A 16288-nucleotide genomic window follows, 5' to 3' on the forward strand; every position below is an offset into this window, starting at 1 on the left:
TCCATTTGTCCTTTTCGAGTTTTTAACCGATTGTTTTCTTCTGTTAGTTTTTGTACTTCTTCAGTTGGCCAGTTGTGTTTTTTAGGGACTTGTTTTCTTCATTGTACTTTTTTTCCAGTTGGCCAATTGAATTTTTAAGGACTCTTCTACCTCTCTCATTTGACTTTTAAAATCCTTCTTGAGCTCTTCTAAGAAGGCTTTTTGGGCTTCAGACCAGTTCTTATTCCCTTTTGATGTTGTCCTCTTCAGAATTTCTGCCTTGATTTTCACTCTTCTCATAATATGAATCTATGGTATGTTTCTTTTTACTCATGGTGTTTCTTTATTCCCTGGCCTTTAAAGAGATTGAGCTGTCCAGCTGAGGAACAGAGGGTACTGACCCAAGCTTCTTGTGTTGGGAGCCTAGGTCTTGGTCACTGGCTGGGTCCAGTGTGCTGGGGCCTCTTATGTTTGCATTTGGAGGCAGTAGGGTTCTGGTAGGTTACCTCATGTTGGGCTGGAATAATCAGCAAGGCTGGAACTTTCAGGCAATTCTGGGTTACCTGCTTTTCCTTTCCTTTAGCTTTCTTCAGCTCCTTTTAGAGGGATGGTGCAGGGTGTTTATCTGCCTAGGGCCCCTTGGTGTGTGGCCTTCCTCGTTTCTGCTAATGCACTGGGAGATTTCTTTGTGGTAGAGTGCTAAGGCACCTGGTAGTTTTCTCAGCTGGTTTCCACCAGTTCCCACCCCACCCCCACTGAGGCCCTGGGAGGTCCAGGTGTTGGTGTTTGCCTGCTCTACCACCTGGGCTTCAGGATCTCTTCCTGATTGACAGTTGGAGGCTGTAGGGTTCATCATGAGTCCTTCAGAGTTATCTTGGATCATTGTATTCAGCTGTAATTTTTAATGGCTGATTGACTTGAAGCATAACTAATCATGATGATAAAAATATCTTAAATTGCCATTAATTCAGGATGAATAAAAAAAGAAATAGAGCAGTTTGGAAAAGAGTAGTGGAGAGACAACAAAGCCTGAAACAAATTATTCTTGTGATAAAAGTTGCCAAAAGATTTTTAAAATCTAGCTTGGAGGCAAGATCAAAAAATAGTGAAGACCATATTTCAGCGTTCATGGTGTGATGGTGATGACAAAGGGATACCTGTGAGAAAGCTAAACAACTAAAATCTTCCTTGGCTTTTGTTTTCTCATTAAACAGTGGTGAACTTTGAACTAGGAATTAGAGCCCCAGAAACTGTGAACGCGAAGTGGATGCCAGAAGTAAAAGTCAGGATCCAGCTGTTCTGATGGGAGTGTATAATATGCTTCATTGCTTAGCCACTATCATGTGTCTCTGAAAGATCTTGGAGAATGGGGCAAAGTGCCACAGGACAGAAAAGGTGACATTTACCAAGTTTCTAAAAAGAGAGGGTAGATTCTGCAAAGCCTCTGGGCTACTGACTTTGAATTCTTGCACAGTCCTAGAATATATGAGTAAATGAGTGGTTAGAGAGAAATTAGAAAGGTTTCTTTTATTTCTTCTGTAAGGCTTTGTGCTATTTCACTATAGTCATTTCTAGAAAAAGATTTTTTTCCTTCACCCTCTAAATTATATGCTTTAAACCAAAAAAGTAGTTGCATAAAAATACCAGTGATAGTAACTTTATGTCACAGTTCAGTAAACATTCTCCTCTAGTGATCTCCATCTTCTCTGTTTCAGAAGTGGTAACATTTTTTTAGATTTTATTCATAATTGATGGAATAAAACAAGCATTTCCTTAACAAAGTACAGTAAAAAAGATGAACATAAAAAAGATGAAAATCCAAATCTGCTATGCACAACTTGCTATTTTTTCAAATGTACAATAAAATTATCATGTAAATTTCTTTTTTTTTGCTTCTCTCTCCATTTCAGCCTAGAGATGGCTACCATTAGACACGTATGCTTTTATGTAAATAAAATTATCCTATATGTTCTCCCATGAGAGCCATCCTATAAGACAAATAGTGGGGATTTTTTGTTTTTTAAGAGGAAAAGTAATCAGCTTGACTGATCAATACATTGAGAAAGTCTAAAACCATGTGCTATGTATAACATTTGTGGACCTCCCACTTTCACTGAGAGGTAAGTTGGGAGTATCTCCTCATATCTCTTCATTTGAGACCCACTTGATCTGTATAATCTTGTTACATTTATTTTTGATTCCTTGGTATGTCATAGTTCTTTCCATCCTTGTCTTTTGAAAATCAACTTCTTCATTCTTGCATTTTCTATACTTAAATCGTTTATTAACCAAGCATATTCTGTCCCTTATCTACGGATCATCAATATATGTTATGCAGACCTCCCCCCTAGTATGAATTACATTGCCTGAACATTTCAAAACAAGACATTTCTCCCTGCTCCCCAAGTGAGGTACATCACAATCTTCCCCCCCCCCAACTCTCCCGTCTTCCTGCCTTCTTTATTACTCTCCAGGGGACCACCATATTCCCAGTCACCCTGGCTTGCAGCCCAGATGTATCACCATTGACTTGACTGTGATTTCAGACAAGGCAACAGCAAAAATAGACTTAATTAAAAGAGATAAATGGAAAAATTATGTTTTTCAGAAAGGCAACATAGACAGTGATTGAATTTCAATTCTTAAAATATGTGTGCTAAATGACATCACAGCTAAAGACTTAAAGGAAAAACTAAATGAATTATAAAGAGAAATGGACAATAAAAATATAATAATGGATTACCCCAATATAGCCATTTTAACCCTAAATAAATCTTGCCAAACAATAAATAAGAAGTCATGACCTGTATACAATTTTAGAAAATTTAGATATCTTAAACTAGTTTTGAATATTGAATGAGTATTTAAAAGAGTATACATGTTTCTCACCTGGGTTTGAATCTTAGCAAAAATTGATAATATATTTGGATACAAAATCCTCACAAATTCAGAAAACCAGAATTATTATACACATTCTTTAATGACAACAGTGAAAGCCATATTTTTAATGGGCCAGTGAAAAAAAGAGATTAAAGTCCAATGGAGGTTGAACAAATTCTAAAGAATAGGTAACTGAAGAAATTATAGAAATGATAGATGATTTTGTTAAATATGACAATACTAATGCAAAATACCAAATTTTAAGGTGTGGCCAAAGCAGCCCTTAAGAGAAAATGTATTTCTAAAAACAGAGAAAGAAAGGAGCTGGGAGGAGAAAAGAGGAAATAGATGATTTAAAAGAAACATGGGTTAATGGCTGAACAAGTTGTGGAATATGGATGTAATGGAATACTATTGTTCTATAAGAAATTATGAGAAGGTGGATTTTGGAAAAAACCTGGAAAGACTTACATGAACTGATGCTAGGTGAAGTGAGCAGAACCAGCATATTGTTCACAGCAACATTGTGCAATTATCAACTATGACAGACTTAGCTCTTCTCAGCAATACAACGATCCAAGGTAATTGTAAAAGAATCGTGATAGAACCACATCCAGAGAAAGAACTGTGGAGTCTGAATGCAGATTGAAATATACCGAGTTCACTATTTTTGTTTTTTCTTTCTTGTGGTTTTTCCGTTTTGTTCTGATTCCTCTTTCAGAATGTGATTAATGTGGAAATATGTTTAGCATGATTGCACAGGTATAACTTTTACATAATTGCTGTCTTGGGGAGGGCAGAGAAAAACGTATAATTCAAAATCTTACAAAAATAAATGTTGAAAAGTATATGTGAAATTGAAAAAATACTATTAAGTTAAAAAAAAGAAAATAAACAACAAAGACAAAAAAACTTTACTCTGACCAAAAATAAATAAATAAATAAATTGATTAATTAATTAATTAATGAGACATGGAAAAAATAGTATGAACAATGATGCAGAGTAAAATGAACAGAGCCAGGGGAAGAACTATAAATTAACAATAATATTGTTTTTAAAAATGCAATTTTTAAAGGTGTAAGAATTCTAATCAACTGAATGACTATCCATAATTCCAGAGGACTGAGGACAAAAGACACCATGGATTTGGGGGGGAAAAGCAGATTTTGGTTAATTTTTTAAAATTTCATCGAGGGGCCATTGAGACCAAAGCCTTATTTTGTAGATGAGGAAACTGAAGCAAAGAGAGACAGAGTGACTTGCGCAGAATTACACTAAATTTGTGAGGTGAGATTTGAAATTAAGCCTTCCTTATTCCAAGTCCAGTACTGTATGAATTACACTGTGCTGATTCTCAGATGCAGTAGCAAACATTCCTAGGCAATCTCCTATCCATATGTTATCTAAGCCTGACCTTGCTTACCATCTGAGATGACATGAGGTCAGACATTTTCAGGGGGGTAGAGCCGCACACATAGGACACTTTCAGGATGATGGGAACATAGGTGAAAGACATCCACAAGAAAGTGATTTGAATCCAGGAGTGCAGAGCACAGTGGATTAGCATCTAGCACCTTCAGCTCTCTTATATCTTGTCCCAGTTTTGCTTGTTATCTAGAACATGTAAGATGGCCTAGTTCATTTCTCCAAGTATTCTCTTCACTCAAGATCAGAGGATTTAGAATGGCCTACAATGATGATGGCTTCCATGCCATTCATTTTACAAATGAAGAAACTGAAGCCAGGGATGTGTATTGACAGGGCCAAGGTCACATACTCAATCCCTCTTGTGGTGTATACTGTATAGAAAAGAAAAACCCTTGGCGGCTATTACGCTGTGGAACAAGGTCCTTGGCAGCTGGACGCTGCGGATTCAAGGAAAAGGGAGCGACAGTCATTACAAATTATCCCTTAGCAGTTTTAGGGCTAAGGTCACCAGGCTTAGTGGGAGATTAGAGATAAGATAGAATAAAGGCTCGGTAATAGAGCATAAGAATAGAAAGGAAAAGGGGCTAGAGCACAAAAGATAGTGTTGCTTTGAAACGGCCACGCACACTTACTTTCAGTTTTGGGAGGCGTGCCTGGGATTGAAAGTATGGGTCAAACACAAAGCGGAATCATAGACAAAGAATGCTATCTAAAACTTTTCAATGAAATAGTGACAGAAAGGAGTTTATTTGTTACAAATAGTCAGCTACAGTAATTTTGGAACATGCTAAAAATATGTCTCACTCCTCCAGAGAATGTGCCATTAGCAACAAAAGTGCCCAGGGTAAATGCGGGGGCTGGAAGAGAGGAAGAAGAAGAGACGAATAGACTATTTGATGAGAAACTTAGAATTGCAGGAGAGGATGAGGTGAAAGATGTGTATTCCTTTCTCTTAAACAACAGAAGTGGAGAAAGCTCATTCTCTAAAGGAGTTGTCTGCTTTGTGTAGGGGATTTATGAACTCTCTGAACCGAGAGTCTCTCTGTCATTATGTTATCTGTTCTATGTGAGTATCTGTGTGTATGTGTGTAATCTGAAACCTTTTGCAGCCAGCTAGCTTTCTCCCCTTTCCCCCCTCCCTAATACCAGCCTCCTCCCAGGAGCAGGTGGATGGGGGATAGAAGGAGAGAAAAAATATTTTATTATTTAGGTTTTATGATTTGTAAAAGGCAAGTAAGTTTAAGCATGTAGGAGAAAGGAGTATGTGTAGCAAGCATAAGGAAGGTATAATTTATTTGCACAGTGTGATTAGAGGTTTTGAAAGTAAAAAGGTTTGGAAACTTTTTGAGAATTGTTAGGAAAAAATTATTTCCTTTTTGCATTCTAAAGCTCTGGCCAAAGCTTTGGGTGTAAAATTGAAAGATTATCAAGATAAGTTGTTGGAAAATATTCTCTTCCTTTCTCTCGCATTCCAACCCTGGCCAAGTTGGGGTGTGAGAGACAGAATGAGAATAGTGAATAGGAGATATTAATGAAAAGTTTTTTTTAATGTATTTGGAACGCAATCAAAAGATAATTTAGCTCATTCAAATCAGTAATATGTTTCAAGTTTTAAAAATCTAGTATTGTTACAAATTGGTAAACTTTTGTATTGTGTTGTGCTATGTCAAACAATTTTTAATAATTTAGATTCTATTAAAATGTGAATTAAAGACTGAAAGATAGGGGAAAGCTGTGTAAAAAACAGCTAAATTATTTTATCAAGTCCAGTTAATTTTGTCTCATAATGTTTTATAACTGTCAATTAGAAAATCAGGTATTTCCATCTTTACCTGTAATTAAAGAATAGTTTATAGCTAAAACAAGTTGACTATCACTTATGAAAATTACCAGATTGTTAATTAAGTTATTTGATTTTAATGTTAAATGTTTTAATGTTAAATGTTAATGTTTTAATGTTAAAACCTAGAATTTTTAATTACTTATGAGTGAAAAGGAGGGGCACAAGGCAATTCCCTCTACTTTGTAAATTTGCCTGGGCTCCTGGTAACTATCTGTTGTGGACCAGGTCATCTGTCCTGAGGAAAAATCAAAAAAAAAAAAAAAAAGAAAAGAAAAGAAAAAGAAAAAAAGAACTTGTTAGGATTATGCAGTTCTTAAACAATGAACTTAACTTGCTGAGAAATTGCAACTTTATATATAATAGATAGAAATGATTTCTAATAATTGGCTTTTTTACCAGAACAAGTTTAAATTTCTGACTTTTTTTTTTAAGGCAACTGGGGTTAAGTGACTTGCCCAGAGTCACACAGCTAGTAAGTGTTAAGTGTTTGGTCTGAGGCCGGATTTGAACTCAGGTCCTCCTGACTTCAGGGCCGGTGCTCTATCCAGTGTGCCAACTAGCTGCCCCCAGAACAAGTTTAAATTTGAAAAAGAAAGATGTTAAGTGAAATCTCTTATGTATGTGTGTCCTACTAAATCTTTGTTACTTATTACAACTCCATGGGAGTAAAATTAACTATATCTGGCTTTAAGCCATGATTAGTAAAACTTGCTATTTAAGGCAAAAGATTCTTACGACTATAACTAACTGTTTTGAGTTTTAATTTGGGTATAGTCATCTCTATTAAATTAGTATTTGAAGTTTTCCTATTATGTTCCTTTAAGAAGGAATGTTTTCTACCATGTGCAAAAATTTTGTTCATACACTATTAAACTTGTTAGGCAGAATATTCCCAGAAAAAAAATTTATTATATGGATGATAAATTTTACAGTTGTTCTATTTACTAGCGAACTCTCCTTATTAATGTGTGAGCTTTAACAAGCTCTTCAGTCTCAAAGATTTATAATTACTCCTGATAAGGCACAAAAGAAATCACCCTTTGCTTACTTTGGACATATTGTTTCACAGCCCACAATTAGACCCCCAAAATATTACAAAATGGCAAGATTCTTTAAAAACTCTTAAAGATATAATTAGCTTTAGCCTGCCTAGTAGATCACCACTAATCAATTATTTTAAGATGAATTTAAACTAAGTGAATAATAGATAGCTGAAACTCAATTAATTCCCTTTAATTTGTGGGCACAATATTTTACATCTAGGGGAGCTGTTATTGTTTGGGTGGAACAGTGGCTTTTGACAAAAAGGAAGCTTTTTACAGTAAAACAATTAGTTGAACAAGACTTTTAAAAGGACACATAGAACTTCTTTACAAATCCTTGGAATTCACCTGTTTTTGTTATTAAAATGAAGTCAGCGAAATGGAGGATGCTTCATGACCTCTGAGCTATTAATGAAGTCTCCCTTCACCCATTATGAATTCTGTTTCCTAGCCTTTGATAGTTATTGATTTAAAAGATTGCTTTTTTACTATTCCACTGCAAGAAGCTGACAAATGTTGTTTGCTTTTTACCCAGTGTTAATGCAGAACACCCTGCAACCAGTTTCAATAGAAAGTCCTTCCTCAAGGCATGAAAAAAGCCCTACAATGTGTCAAAATTTTGTTAATAAAGCTATACAACCAATTAGGAAAAAATTTCTCAATGCAAAAATAATACATTATAGTGACATACTTTGTAGCTGTTCCACTAAAAAACCTCACACATTTATTTCCTCAGCCTCAATTAGCTTTACAAGAATATGGGCTTATTATAGCCCAGAAAAAGTTTAAGAAAAATCTCCATTTCCTACCTAGGTCATATGTCACCAAAACAAGAGTAAAACAAAAAATACACTTATGCTTTAATTCTTTAAAAACATTTTATGATTTTCAAAAACTCTTAGAGGATATTAATTGGCTTCGACCACACTCCAAATTACTACAGAACACTTGTGTAATTTCTTTTTTACATTTAGAGAGATCCTAATCTAAATTCCCCTAGGACATTAACTCCTGAAGCAAAAAGGAGCTTTATTTAGTCAACAGAAAAATTCCTGAAGCTCAACTCACCCGTATTTTTTAAATGAAGAGGTACCAGGTGCTATTCTTAGTACTCCAGTGTCCCCTACAATTTTTAACTTACAGGAAATTTACTTTCTGTTATTAATCAACCTTATAATAAAAGACAAATAGGCACTCTTGTTTCCTCTTTAGAGGATTGGCAAATTGCTATTACTATTTTTCTGGTCATATTGATATTGATAATTACTTATTTCTTAAGATATAACCTTTTTTACTAATTATTCATAGGTATTTCAAAAAGATTGTTAGATTTAACCCCATTCCTTCAGCACCCATGACATTCACCGAAGGGTTAAGTACAGGTATAGCAGGATATTATGAGCCTATTAATGTTGTTTCTGATAACAAGTAATCTGTTTATGTCTCTCAAAATATAGAGACTGCAAAGTTAAAATATATTACTAACACAATTATATACTGAAAGCAATGCCATTATTGATTCTTAACTACAATGCTGCACTTAACTTTTATTAAGCTTTTATTGAGCCTTTTATTAACTATATTCTGCCAATACAACAACTTAACTGTAGAAAGAAACATTTTGTGACTATTTTTGAATAAACTCCTACAGTATTAGAAACATAGTATAAAGAATAATGATTATTTTTTAATTAACAGCCTGTCAAATCGAGAGGCTTTTCTCCCAAACATATTTGACAATGGATGTAACTTATATGCCTTCTTTTGAAAAGCTTTCTTATATTCATGTTATAATGGATATTTTTTCTTCTTTCATTTTTGCCACTTTACAAACAAGAACAATTAAACTTGTGATCAATCATATTTTACAAGCCTTCACAGTTATGAGTGTACTTAAACAAATTAAAACAGATAATGCTCCTGAGAGCTTCCATTAGCAAAACATTTTTTCTTTTATGCTTTTTATAACATTTCTCTGATCACAAACATTTTACATAATTAAAAACAAAGATATTAAAATTATTCTTTTTAAACAAAAAGGGGATCTGGGCTATTACCCCATTGATAATTGGTTATTAATTTGACAATTGGCTATTAATTTTTATAATTGGCTATTAATTTTCTAAATATTAACAAAGATGAGTACACTCCAGCCTAAAAACATCCAGAGGCCCGGATCCATTACTGGATCCATTACTAATGAGGGCATGAGGGTGTGCTTGTATTTTTCAGAAAACTTTGATAAACCTGTCCGGATACCGGAGAAAGATGTCAGGAGTGTATATAACAACTCACAGCTTGAATACAGAGTATGAGAATTCGGGAAAGCACAGAAGGAGCCAATCTACAGTGACAAGTTGCCTTCCCACATGGGGTCCAGTGAAAGCTCCCTCTCATCGAGTAAGGAAGACTCCCGAACTTGTATTTTTAACAATAGTAGCTTTACTTTCTGCTCAAGTGTGTAATGTACAGAGTGCTCAGCACTGGACTTATTTTCCTCTTCCACCCTGGATGCAACCCTCACATATATGGACAAATTGGGACTATACATATACTAATAACACCTGTATATTCAGAAGACAAGAAGATCCCTATCTCCAGGACAAAGTCAATGTTGCAATTACCCTCAGATCTCTAGCATCCAGGACACCTATATGTTTTTCAAAATTTAGCAACAATATTGAATCTTGTCTTTTTCTTGTTACATCAGTTTTTAATACCAGTTTGTCTAATGGATATGCAAATTTTACTCAATCTAATACTACTTTTGAATAGAATGTTATTGTGTCAATTATACTCTCAAACAATGTATTGATAATAATGACTATATTGTACTTTTGGTAGGACAATCATCTTTTGCTATTTTCCTACCAACATTTCACACGATAGTTCCAGAATTCTGGTGAACATGTTCTTCAAATTATTACTTCCTCCTTAAGTCAATCAAAACAATTTATTGGTCTCCTTATTACTGGTTTAATCATTGTTGCTTCTTTTATTGTATCTACTACTGTTTCATCTATTGTGCTACAATCTGAAATCTAAACTGCATAATTTGTATATGACTTAGCAAAAATATATGTTTAGTACTTAATGCACAAGAAGCTATTGATATATTGTATAAAGTCAATTTATTAGAACAATCAACATTGTATTTAGCAGATAAGTTAGAACCCTTGAAAACAAGGTTGCTATTGCAATATGATTATAGATATTCATATATTTATTACCTGCTACCCTATGATGCTTCAGATCCTAATATCTCATGAGATAAGACAAGTGCCCACCTGTTGGGGGCCTGGCACAATTCTAATATTACCTTCAATATTAATACCCTCATGATATTACTGCCAATTTTGAACTGCTTAGTATGCTAATAATTGGTCTGTGGTTTTACAACATCAAATTAAAATAGATGCTATGATGCAACAAGAATTGGATGTTTTAGAGCAGTCAGTGATAGCTTTAGGAAGACAAATAGGACTATTAACAACATACTTCAATTTGAAATATGATTTTATCTGTGTAACTCCATATGTGTATTCAAATTTCACTAATGTTAAGGCAATCATTGAACAAATATTAAATAAGCTCCAGGGTGCATGGCACTCTGAAAATATTACATGGGAAATTAGCCAATTATCCAAAATACAACATGAAGTAGCTGAATCTCATATTGATGGTATTGATCCTGAAGATATTGCAAACAAATTGTTAATTTGGATAGATCAACTTAATCCTTTTAAAAATGTATTTAGCTTGCTATTGTATTTTCTACTTTGGCTATGTTTTGTGTTAATTTTGTGTTTCTTCTTTCCCTGTCTCTTAAGATAGCTCACCACAGCTTAGGCGAGATTCATGCATTTTCTTGGGCAGTGTTATTCATCATACTGTGTTTCATCACCTCAAGCTGCTTGCAAAATTGAAAGGGGGAATTTGTTGAGGGCCGGCTCTAGTGCTAGTTGCTCAGTGCTGGCAACACTAGGCATGTTGGCAAAATGCATAAGACACAACATCTGGAGCTAGGAAGACCAATGCATTTTATTCCTACCATACCTGTGAACTACTTCAAATCTGTTTTCTCAAAATCTAGAGTACAGTCAGATTATATTTGAGGTTTTTGTAGTTCAATTTTAAAGTAAAAGATTTTATAACATCAAGTTATACATTCTCCTATCCTGTTACTTGATATTACAATATATTTTCAAATATTAGCAAAGATTCTGATCAATTTAACATGAATGTACATTATGATATCAAAAGTATAGCTTAAGTACTTTTATAACATTTTAAATCATTATAAGACCCATGTGGAACTTTACATTCTGACAAAAAAAAAATCTTTTTGAAGTATAATTCTTTTACAACTGAATAAAAAACCACACTACCTATATCTTTACAGTACAAGATACAATCAAACATACCCAAATTACAATAGGAAAAGTTTACAGGGGAAAAAAAACCACATAAATCATTCTTTTAGACAAATGAAGGGGAGTGAAGGAGTTTTATTTCTAAGAATCACTTAATGCAGCAAGTTAACTATAGCTTGGGTTTGTTTTTTTTAATAAATGTTTTAAAAGATTAAACAACACTCCACAGTGTTTAGAAAAACACTTTCTTTGACCTAGGGAAACAATAAAGAAATAAATACATGTTTATCACTTAAGAGTTAAGTAAACTCTTGTGTTTCATAATTTCCACTTGAGTGATAGTCATGCAACAGGAAAGGATGTCAGAAGTGAGAAGACATTTTTAATTATTTCCTCTTCTTGAAAATAAACATCCATGGTAAAATTATGAGACATATAAAACACATTTAATATAATACATTTTGTAAATCTGACTACCTTTTAATTTGCCTGGGGCTATTTTCCCCTCAAGGAATATATATTATAAAATGCAATGATACATCTTGTCTCTTATTTTCAAAGTAACAATATCTCAGGAAGAGCAGGGAAGACAGATACACCTCCCCCTTTTTTATTTCTTCTTCCCCTCATTGCATATGTGGTGGGTTATATTTGTGGAATATGACTTATACTGTCTGAGTCAATAAAGATGTTAATTAGAGGGGTTTTTTTTTTGGCTGAGGCAGTCAGGATTATGTGACTTGCCCTGGGTCACACAGCTAGTAAGTATCAAATATCTGAGGCCAGAGTTGAACTCAGGTCTTCGGGGCTCAAAGGCCGCTACTTGGGTTATATTTGTGGAACGTAACTTACACTGTCTGAATCAACAAAGGTGTTAATTGGATTTCTTGAACTGCTTTCTCTTTTATTCCTTGTTATGAGGAATGCTTCTTTGTATAGGGAAAGGGAAATATATATTTGTGCAGGGAAAGGCAATGCAAAAACAAACAAATCAATAACATTTGAGAATACAACCTAGAATTTTGTGCGATGATAAAAGCACTCACTGAGACTATGAGAAGAGTTAGATGGCACAGTCCACAGAGTGGGTCAGCAGGACTAGAGTTCAAATTTGGCCTTAAACTTTTATTAGCTCTGTGACTCAGGGCAAGTCATTTAACCTTGTTTAAAGTTCAGTTTCTTACCCTAAATTGAGCCAGAGAAGGCAATGGCAAACAACTCCAGCATCTTTGCAAAGAAAACCCCAAACGGGGTTAGGAAGAATTGAACAGGACTGAACAGCATGGCACCTACAATTTCCTGATCCTGTTCTCTTCTGTTTTTTGAAAAAAACATTCCTGTTTCTCCTGTTGTTCCTCTCCCGTTGTTCATGATCTTGCAACATCACAGTCAGGCTCAGCAATTGTTATCTGTCAGTTCTTTCAGAAGTAAGGGATCAAGTAGGGGCAGCCAGGTGGTGCAGTGGACCAATGACATCCGAGGGTGAAAAAGATTTTCTTTTTAATCTCAATGTAGGTTTCATCATACACAGTGTTTCCACTATCTAAGAGGCAGTGAGTCAAATGAACTATTTTTTTCTAAGTCCTATTCAGTATTCCATGCTACCTTAACACAGAATATTCTTCAATGGTCCTTTGTGCTATCTTTGAGGTACGTAGCATGCCTATTTTTTTCCCAAAGAGAGGCTGAACTAGTTTTGAGTTCTTTTATTAAGTTTTCTGATCTAAAGACTTTTATTAAGCTTTAAAAAAATTGATTTCTTCTCCTCTGCCATCTTAAGTAAAAAAGAGAGAAAAAAACCCCTACTTTTCCCTTCAACCAACCCATTGCACTCTGCATGGTTGAAAAAAAATCTCAGAATCAGCTAACATAGTGCCCTTGGTGGTATAAGATACATTCAGCACCCTTAAAACCCCTTTCTACTAAGAGTTGGGAGGAGTATTTCATCTATCTGTTTTATGATGGAATTCTGAAATGACTCCTTAGCACTTTTTCTTTTTCAATGAACAGGATTTGCAGTTTCTAAACCAGATATGATCTACCAGATGGAAAGAATGGAATCACCTTGGATGTCAGAGGCAGATATTCAAAGAAGCAACTTTCCAGGTGACTACATAAAAATGAACCAGATGAGTCATTGCAAAATACTGATGTGTTGTTCATTTTAGGTCAAAGCTCTTGTAAAATGTTGAACAAAGTAGTTTATCAAAGTTTCTCACGCCTGTTAAGAGGAGCTGAGACTTTAAAAATTCATTTTTTTTACCTCAAAAAGTTACTCTTACTGTGTATCTCCTTACTGAAATGTACTCTACTCTCAAAGAAATTTGTTGCCTCAGTACAAGGCAGTTATTTCTATTCTGTTCATTGAAGATTATCTTACCATAAGCAGGCATTCTCCTGCCTCACTTGCATGAATTCATTCTCCCTTTTAAAATGTGCACATTGCTTAAGGTATAAAGTAATGTACTCCTTTTGCTTCTGAGTTCTCTTCCATAATTCCTTATGTTTTCTTTTATGATTATGTTCCTTTGATGCTGTTATTTTTTAAAATACTTAATCCTAATCTAATTCCTCTTTCTTCAGTTTATCATGTTATATATCATCCTATTTTTCTTTATGTTCTGAAATTATGTTTATAAAGGCATAACAACATGTTTATATGACAGGGCTTGTGTGGCCATAACTCCAGTATTGGACCTATAGGTTTTCATTACTTCGCTGTTTCACAAAAAGTTGTGAAAAATTTAGAGCATTCTTTGTTTTTGGTAACATTTTAAGGATGCAGACCTAGCAGTGGGACCATTGTGTCAAATGATATGAACAGTTTTGTACCACTAGCTAAAATTGCTGTGTTACTTTTAAGAAAAATGGCAGCAGTAGCTTAAATACCAATTTCAACATCACTGCCAAAATTTATCATTTTAAAGAAGTTTTGCTAATCTAATGGCTATTTATTGGTACTTCCTAATTGTTTTCATTTTAATTTCTTTGATTACCAGAGGTTCAGTACTGTTTCAGTCAATTAATAATTCTCTTGTCAAAAATACCTGTATGTCTTACTCTTATGAATCTCAATCAATTCCTTACAAAGTAGATATGTTGGATTTTTAGAGGAAATTTATGGCAACAATTGTCACATTTTTTCCCTCATATTTCTTCCTTTATTCTGTTTACTTCATGTATCTATGTCTCCCCTTAAACTGTTCAGTCTTTTCCTTTCCTATTTTCACCTCAAAGGGTAAGGAAATATGATATGATATGATATGATATTATATCATAAGTCATCTGTTTTTTTTCTGAATAGTCTTATCCTATTCAAATATCAGCCAATGAAAGTTGGATAAGGGTTCATTCATCCCCCTCTGGTAATTTTATCTCAAATGAATTCATTTACATAGGTTACCTTTGAGTCATCAAACTTTCACATAAGATAAATTGATCCTTAGTGAGTAGTGAAACTAGGGAGAACGCAAGAGAACAGCTCTAAAATCTTTGAACGACTAAGAACCTTGGGAAAGGGTTAAAAAAAAAAAGGCCAGTTTAATCAGCTCTTTATTCTTCCTTTCAGAGAGCAGAGAATTTACCGGAGAGAAATCTCCTGAATGTAATGAACGTGGGAAGGCCTTCAGAAGTAATTCATGACTTACAGTGCATCAGAGAATTCGTATTGGAGATATTCTTTATGAATATAAGGAGTGTGGGAAAGCTTTTCTCTACTACTCAGAATTTGTTCATTATAAAAGAATTCATAATGGACAGAAACCTTATGAATGTAGTGAATGTGGACAGGCCTTCAAAAGTAAGGGACATCACACTGAGCATCAGAAAATTCATACTGGAGACTTTCTTTATGAATGTAAGGAGTGTAGGAAGGGTTTCCTTTACAACTCAGGTCTTATTCAATATCAAAAAATTCATACTGAAGAGAAACTTTATGAATGTTGTGAATGTATGGAGGCCCTCAGAAGGAAGACACTATTTTCTGTGCACCAGAGGATTCATGCTGGAGAGACGCTTTACAAATGTAAGGTGTGTGGGAAAGCTTTTCTTTACAACTCAGAACTTACTAGCCATCAAAGAGTTCACACTGGAGAGAAACCTTATGAATGTTGTGAATGTGGGAAGGCCTTCAGGATTAAGACACAACTTACTCTGCATCAGAAAATTCATATTGGAGACATTCTTTTTGAATGTAAGGAGTGTGGGAAGGCTTTCCCATATAACTCAGGACTTATTTGACATTAAAGAATTCATACTGGAGAGAAATCTTATCAATGTACTGTATGTGGCAAGAACTTCATGAGTAAGTCACAGCTTACTGTGCATCAGAGAATTCATACTGGAGAGAAACCTTAGGAATGCAGTCAATGTCAGAAGGCTTTCAAGACAAAGACACAGCTTACTGTATGTCAGAAAATTCACATCAGAGACATTCTTTATAAGTGTAAGGAGTGTGGAAAGGTCATCCCCTACAACTCAGATATTACTTGACATTAAAGTGTTCATATTGGAAAGAGACCTTATAAATGGAATAAATGTGGGAAGATCTTGAGAGAGAGGATACCACTTACTCAGCACCAAAGAATTCATTCAAGAAACAAACCTTAAGAGTGTAATGCATGTAGGAAGGCCTTTGGCCTGAGGACACTACTTTATGTCCATCAGAGAATTCACACTAGAGTGAGTCTTCATGAATGTAAGAAGTGTGGGAAGATTCCCCCAGCTAACTAGGCTGTGATTC

The 16288-nt window shown here is 34.6% G+C and overlaps 1 long non-coding RNA gene across 1 annotated transcript; it reads left to right on the plus strand.

Moving 5' to 3' along the window:
• Nucleotides 1-13332: 13332 nt before the first annotated feature.
• Nucleotides 13333-16061, plus strand: LOC144455736 (uncharacterized). Its single transcript, XR_013484446.1, has 2 exons — nucleotides 13333-13653; nucleotides 15116-16061. It is a non-coding gene; the product is annotated as an uncharacterized LOC144455736 (long non-coding RNA).
• Nucleotides 16062-16288: the final 227 nt, after the last annotated feature.

The sequence above is a fragment of the Phascolarctos cinereus genome, unplaced genomic scaffold, assembly GCF_003287225.1.
Source record: "Phascolarctos cinereus isolate Bilbo 61053 unplaced genomic scaffold, phaCin_HiC Scaffold_2;HRSCAF=192, whole genome shotgun sequence".
Lineage (NCBI taxonomy): Eukaryota > Metazoa > Chordata > Mammalia > Diprotodontia > Phascolarctidae > Phascolarctos > Phascolarctos cinereus.